This window comes from Rhyacophila brunnea, unplaced genomic scaffold (genome assembly GCF_057557595.1).
Source record: "Rhyacophila brunnea isolate RB1 unplaced genomic scaffold, BYU_Rbru_1.0 scaffold_1, whole genome shotgun sequence".
Taxonomy (NCBI): Eukaryota; Metazoa; Arthropoda; class Insecta; order Trichoptera; family Rhyacophilidae; genus Rhyacophila; species Rhyacophila brunnea.
In genome coordinates, this window is record NW_028232751.1 from 60,411,331 (window position 1) to 60,418,791 (window position 7,461).

The 7,461-nt window shown below is 32.3% G+C and overlaps 1 long non-coding RNA gene across 1 annotated transcript; it reads right to left on the reverse strand.

Annotated features, from left to right (window-relative positions):
* Positions 1 to 751: 751 nt before the first annotated feature.
* LOC147080020 (uncharacterized) lies at positions 752 to 5,743 on the reverse strand. Its single transcript, XR_015071637.1, has 4 exons — positions 5,660 to 5,743; positions 5,454 to 5,552; positions 2,333 to 4,792; positions 752 to 1,958 (listed from the first exon to the last, which is right to left on the reverse strand). It is a non-coding gene; the product is annotated as an uncharacterized LOC147080020 (long non-coding RNA).
* Between the last annotated feature and the right edge of the window lie 1,718 nt (positions 5,744 to 7,461).

Genomic DNA, 7,461 nt, shown 5'->3' on the forward strand with positions numbered 1-7,461 from the left:
ATTTTTGTCACCTTGAGGAAAATACCAGCACATGCGGATTCACTTTTAATGTGAAAAAACCAAAATACATGGTTGTATCCAGAGGGCCGGACAAACATTTGTGATACTTTCAGGGTGTTCTACGGCAATTTTGAAAGGGTCAATAATTTTGTGTACTTTGGGTACTTTGGGTCCTGTACGTGTCACACATGACAAAAAAACTAACATTCATGAGGCTGGAGGAAAGCAACTTTTGACAGATCCATATGCAGGCAAATACTGGAGAGGCTGACCCACATAGGGTAGCCGCATCAAGAAGAACATAAAACTATTACTAAATAAATTATATCTAATGCTATTTGAAAATGAATATTGTGCATGAATTTTATTAAAATAATGTCTCAAATGGAGCATAATAATATTAACACCATATTATGGAAGAAACTTAATTTAAATATTATGTACAAAAAAAATTATGATGATTACCAACAAATGAAGCAAAAATTATTCTTGAAATCATAAAACTAGTATAATTTGGTTTTTGTGTATAATTTCTCAGTTTATGGATAAAGGGATTATCGATGTTTTTCTTTTTTTGCCCAATGATAGATCATTTTTGGAAATATTTTGCATATCTATTTATATTGTATTTCTAGTCCACTGATTGAATAAAAGACTTAAATGTTTGGTTAAGCGGGTTTTGTAAGTAACATAGTGTTATAGCGGTTTTTGAAATACCCATTGAAGGTTATAGCATATTTTGTTAGGGAAACTTTTGACAACTTAAAGTCGGAATCTTCCATTGGTGGCGCGTGGTAGGATGAAAAAGAGTTATATATTTTTATTTAATAAACGATTTATTCATTTAAAATTAGTATTCTAAGTAGGTACATATTCTAAAATAGCAGTTTAAAATGAAAAAAAACATTGTAATTTTGTTCCTATATTACATAAACACAAATTTAAGGAAAACTTAATTTTTTATATTATACAAAAATCATCTGTATGTGCTAAGATTATCAACATTTAGATTATATATATAATTATATTTAGATTAATTAATATAATTATATTTACATTTAGATTATATATATAATGTTTAACTCATTCTGTGCGCCTGACGCAACAGGTACGTTGCCAATTAGTTCGCCATTAGATACCATTAGCATGATAATTACATTGTAAGTAACGGGTCTGCAGTCAATGAGTTATGAAACCAGAATATGTAACAATATATACTATTCGCAACAGGCAAAAACATAATATTACATATTTTGAAATCAGGTTTACAGAGACACACAATAGTATTTTAGTAATTTCAGATAATTAAATATTAACAGTTTTTGATAAATCGAATCATCTCACAATGACAAAAAAAGACAGCGCAAAATGAATATAAACAGAAATAGCAAAAAAAATACCATAATTAATAAGTGATACATAAGACTTCTTTTATTATAAATTTTTTGACAGAATTCCACGACAGCCATTATAACGATATCACTCACGCAAATGCAACTTTTACCAACACGACAATATGAAATTGAATGTTTATTATCTTTAAAGGTTTTGTACTATTATATTATACAGACAGTTAAAACACAATAATCAATCAAATTACTGAAATGAGATAACAAATCGTAATATTGCGTAAACCAAACTATGATAATTGACTAATCCACATTCATCTTAAACGATGATCGCTGATTATGCGTGAAACGTAAAACACTATTTTATATAATATTTAAGCAATGCGCGATGAACATAATAAATCAACAAAGATATTATTAGGAATAAACTTTTTATCATTCCCACCTGAGCTATAATTATTCTTCATCTTCATCTTGAAAAGAGAGCACCAGCTTTGCTTTTGGTGCTTTTTTGCTTGTTTTTTTTTCTACTGCCTCAACAGCATCAGGCACAATCTTCGTACGAGGTTTGAAAATAGCGCGTTGACTCAGATCTGCAGGCTTTTTCTTCTGAAATAATAAAAAATGAGTAAAACTGAATTTTTTTTATGGTCAAGTAATGTATTTTTGTGTGTTCTATTGAAAAGCTTTTTACCGGGCAACAACTCGATTGAATATCAAAGCACTGTAACTGTTTACTGAAAGTTTCCAAATGTCAAATTGACCTTTCTCAGCAGTTTCTCGGCCAGAGTTGCCAACATAGACTAGTTGCCAAGCTCTTGAAATAAAATATAGTATTATAATGATTGAGTATTGCCAATAAAGTATGTAAATTTCAGTTTAGCCACACCACACCAGTTTAAACACCAGAATAGGTACTACAACTTTACCACTAAGTTATACAGAAATTTACTACTTTATTTATTATTACTGTCAGTACCTACCTATGTAATAGTAGATGTTTACTCTTTTCAGATAAATCGACGATATACATCATGTCATCAATATATATTGAAATATTCGCATACCTCTCTCATGATTCTATTGGTCAAGTAGAACAAGTATGCAAGCGATGGAAAGAAGTCGTTCTTAGTCGCAGAACTTCTGATCGGATGCTGATAAAGTACCTACGACGGTAAATATGTGGCCGGCATGCCGAGAATTAATAACGACCACTTTAAATTTATCACTTTCGTTCAATTCACACGTACGAATGCCAAAGATGTCAAACACATTTTACTCAAATGCCCTCAAATTAATAATCTCTCTCTGATGGATTGTGGAATTGATTCTGCAGTATTGAAACATATTGAGTCTCTTGGTGGTATGAAACAGTGTTGTCTATTACAAAGACATATTTTCAGAAAGTGGGATTTTGCACTGAAAATCGGTCAACATCAACTATTGCATACTTTAAAGTGCAATGTCGGTTTGAGTGACCGGCTCCTTTTGTCAAAACCTCACACACAGAAGTCAATCAGTATCCCAAATGATATTAATAATATAATCTATACTTTAATAATAATATTTTGTAAATTAGGTTCGTAGAAATCATATCACTTAGCATCACATGGGTGACACACTTAAATATGTAAGTATATTTTGTTGTCGAAACAAAACAATATATAACAAAAACGTTACATTACTTACACGTAAGAAACTATTGACATATTTTCTAAGTTACTTATTTAATCTCGTAAGTACCTTAAGAATCAACTATCTTCGTACATAATATAATAACTATCCATCCTTTAAGAATATTGTTAATACCATAAATATAAAGTATAGCAATCATATCACTCAGCATTAAATGAGTGACACTTGAATTTAAAAAAAAAAAAAAAGACATGACCGAAAAAAAATTATCACTTGAATAGGCAATCGACATGATAATTATTCTACCGATCGGCAATTGGGAAACACTGCAGCATAGACTATGTTATTGTAAGTAAGGCACATAGAGGTTTACCGTCGTTTCTGATTTCAAGGTCCACTCAGTAAAACAAAAAATACATAGGATAGATAATTTATAATATTTTTTGAAAAATAACTATTTTATTGGTGGTAATTAACTGACTAGTTGGGAACTTTTCGGCTTCCGCGGCCGATGTAGCGAGCGCATAATTCACTACGGCCAGATTCCACCCTCCATTCATTTTCATGAATTCCACGGCTGTTGTATTGATAAAGTAAAGTCCATCAACTAATAATCACTATCGCTACAACTACCGTCAGAAACAAAGCCATTAAAATAAAAAGTTGAGTTCCTAAATAGCCTAACCAAAATAAGGATCAATTAATATTACAGGCTTTCCTCTCGGCTGTGTACTTTCATCATATACTTCAACAGAAACTTCTTTAGAAAATAATTCTGTTACCGTGGCTTTATTGCTTACTAACGGACAGTATACGAATGTCACCTTCTTAATACGAGGACACTTTTGAGCAATAACATGCACAACTTCCATGTCAACATTTTTAATTTCACTTAAATAAATCTTCACTAAGTTGTCCATGTTTGATAACAATTCTATTATGGTTTTTGAAGTAAATTTGTCATTATGGAAAATTTTTAATGACTCTAACTTTTTTAAATTACGCAAGTGCTTTAGCCCGCAATTTGTCAACCTATAGCTTCCATTCATTTGAAGCTTGGAAATATTTGGAAATCCTGAAATGTATTGCAAAGTGGTGTCATCAATGCCATATAATCCTAAAGACTTTAATTTTTGCTTTTGTTGCATTAATAAGGGTTTAAAGATAGATACGGGAAAAAAGTAATTTTTAAAAATTAAATGCTCAAGATTTTGACAGTTGAGAAGAGTATCAAAACTGAAGGTAGAAATTTTATCGCAGAATATTAAAGTATTCAACCGGCGAAAGACACCGAAATTAAAATTTATAACTCCCTCCATCATAAAATTGTTACCAGTTATATTCAACTCTACCAAATCACGAAGAGAATAAATATGGCAAAATACTTCCATAACTCTCTTCTCGCCAATTATTGAAGCATCGGTCACGATAAGTTTATTGATTTTAGGGCATCTGCCAAAAATATATTTCAGGTGACCTCCATCCGAAAGCGAATGGATATGAATGAATCTAACAAGTTTAAAATGCCGTCTATGTTTTTTCATAAATTTGTCCAAGGGGTAGTAACTGTCATTTCCAACGTATTTGACCAGCATTCTATCCCAAATGCCAGGACTCGCACTGACCTCTTTCCATCGCTTACATACTTGTTCTACTCGAACGATGTCATCAAATGGGAGGTATTTGAATACCTCAATTAAGATTTCTGTCGGTAACGAATTGATATCCATGGTCGTTGGAAAATCAACAGTTATTTATAATGTACCCTGGGTGTAGATTGTATTGCAGATATTGAGAATCGGACAAATCTGGAAACACAAAAAACAATTAATAATTATTATCAAAAGTCACAGAGCATTTCAAGAATGAATGATGACTAATTGTTGAATCAATGATCTTCTATAATGGGTTTGTGCAGTGACATCCTGTTGGGGTAGGCAGGACATATGTTGCATGTGGGGCGGCAAATAATGTAACAAACACAAATACTACAAATTTTGAGAGCAGTGGCGGTTTTTCATGAGGCAGACGAAGCCGTTACTTCAATAGAAAGTATTGACAGCTTAGTTAAAAAAAACGAAACATAAAAATCCTGAGAATATAACTATCGTCATACGTGTCGGTTATTTTTATTGTGTCACCTAGTGATTTTGCAAGATGGCGGATGTTTCTTCAGTATGACAAACGTCAAACACCGTATATGTTGAGGTTATGAATAATGACGCATTGGATGAATTGACATTATGCACTCAACAAGTTCGAATTTGAGACTTTCGAAATTTTAAACTTAAGTTCTCTAAGAGAAGTAGCTTTCTTGTTAGTTTTGAGAGTGACATCGTTGTTGACTTGAGCGCTCCAAGTGTCAAATGAATTTATACCTAAGCATGTAGCGAGCAATGTGGCAGTGGTTTTTAGTAGACAAGCATAGCACCTGCCTATGTGGCCGAAGCATTAAGGATGGTATTTTACCTGAGCCTAAGGAATTCCCTGATAATGTGTGAATTTCGCTGGAGAAGCTCAAGATTGCACACGTGTCACAAAAATGTTCCAGTATCAGTTTTAGCCGAGCTGGAAGAGAGATACAACAAACTATAGATTATTATTGAAAGCAATAACAAACTTATCTACCTAATTTTAATAATATTATGGTTAAACCATTATATATTCGTACCTACCTGTTTCGTTCAGTAAAATAGCTAGGTAGACAGACAGAAATGACAGGATGACGTAGATGTTATGTGAAATGATTGAAGTGAATCATTATAGTCTATGATTATAGCAGTGTTGCCATATTTTCAAAGTGGAATTATAGTACTTTGCCCCAAAATTATAGTATTTCAGCCAAAAATATAGTACGCGTTGAATGACCAATACTTTTCAAAAAATTCCGTGTAAAGAGAATTAATGAGACCTTTTTTTAGACAGAATACGGATGTAGAGTAATTAACGACTCGTTTTTTTAGACGAAATTCAAATAAAACGTGATTAATGTCGCCTTTTTTTTTTTTAGACAAAAGGACTTTTGACAAAAAAACGCTAACCGATGAATTCAAGATATTTCATTTTAAACCAAATTCAAGCAAGCAATTCAAGGTTTTTTACGCATTTTTTTCCAGATTCTCCTAATTTTCTTATATTCCAAAATTATAGTCCTTTGCACCAATTTATGGTACAGATATATCGGAATTGTAGTAATTTTTACGTATTTTTTTCCGATATTCAAAATTATAGTATTTTGGGCGTACTATACCTGTTTTATATCGTACATAGTAGAAGTGTGAAAACTGGTCGATTTTGAAGACTAAGTATACTTACTACCAGTATTAAAAAATACTTAGTATCGAAACTTGTTCCAAAATACTTACTAGTATTTGAAATATCGGCTATAATAGAATCGTTAAAAATACATCCGCTTTTCGAAAAGTCCCATTTTCGAGACAGGTACAGCTGGAACTATGGCACTAGTCACTCCTGTTTCAGTAGAAAATACTAAAGCATTAAAAGCACTGGTTTCATTTATCTGTAAAGCATTTTCATTTACAGGTAGAGCTATATTTTGCCTGGCGAAGTCAATATGAATAGTTGGGTGCTTGCACTGTAAAAGTTTCTTCAAATTTGACATTGACTTGTATGAATTTTTTATGTTACAAACATTACAGATGGCATAATTTGTAACTATTTCTTTGGAACGATTCCACACGAAACTTAACCTTTTAGTAGCCATTTTTACACAAATTGTTTATTAAGTATAATATAATTATTATCCATTTATACAATCACGCATACAATTTGAATTCAGTTTATGTTTATAAGCTCCAATTATAACACTAAAAAATCGAGAAACTCGACGTGACAAAACCAGATAAACGCGTAGTCAGTTAGCGTTATCAGTGGGTCTATTCTATACTTATCGAACACTAAATTGATAAATAGTATCAAACTTAGGGTAGGTTTGTATCAAAATATTAGCACTTATTGTAACAATTACACGTAGCCGGTTTTTATTGTTGCAATAAGTGCGATATTTTAACAGCAGCAAGATAGGTGCTGTTAAAATATAGCACTTATTGCAACAATAAAAACCGGCTTCGTGTAATTGTTACAATAAGTGCTAATATTTTGATACAAACCTACCCTAAGTTTGATAATATTTTTCACTTTATCACTTTAGCGGTCGATAAGCATAGAATAGACCCACAGAACTCCGCTATGCCGGCTTGCGACTGACGTCAACTCGATGTAAATGTCATACTCAACTTAAACTAATTCCGTAGTATTATACTAAACATACGCGAGTCGCGAAGTCCGAGGCGATGATTTCATACGTAGCAAGACTACGAACTAGCTAGCGGACGGCGAGATCTCATACCATGCGTCGAACTCCTGGACTCGATAAAGTCTCATACTCAACTGAAACTAAAACTGTTAAAAACTAAAACTAAGGCGAACTCAAATAGGATACTATAAAACGAACATG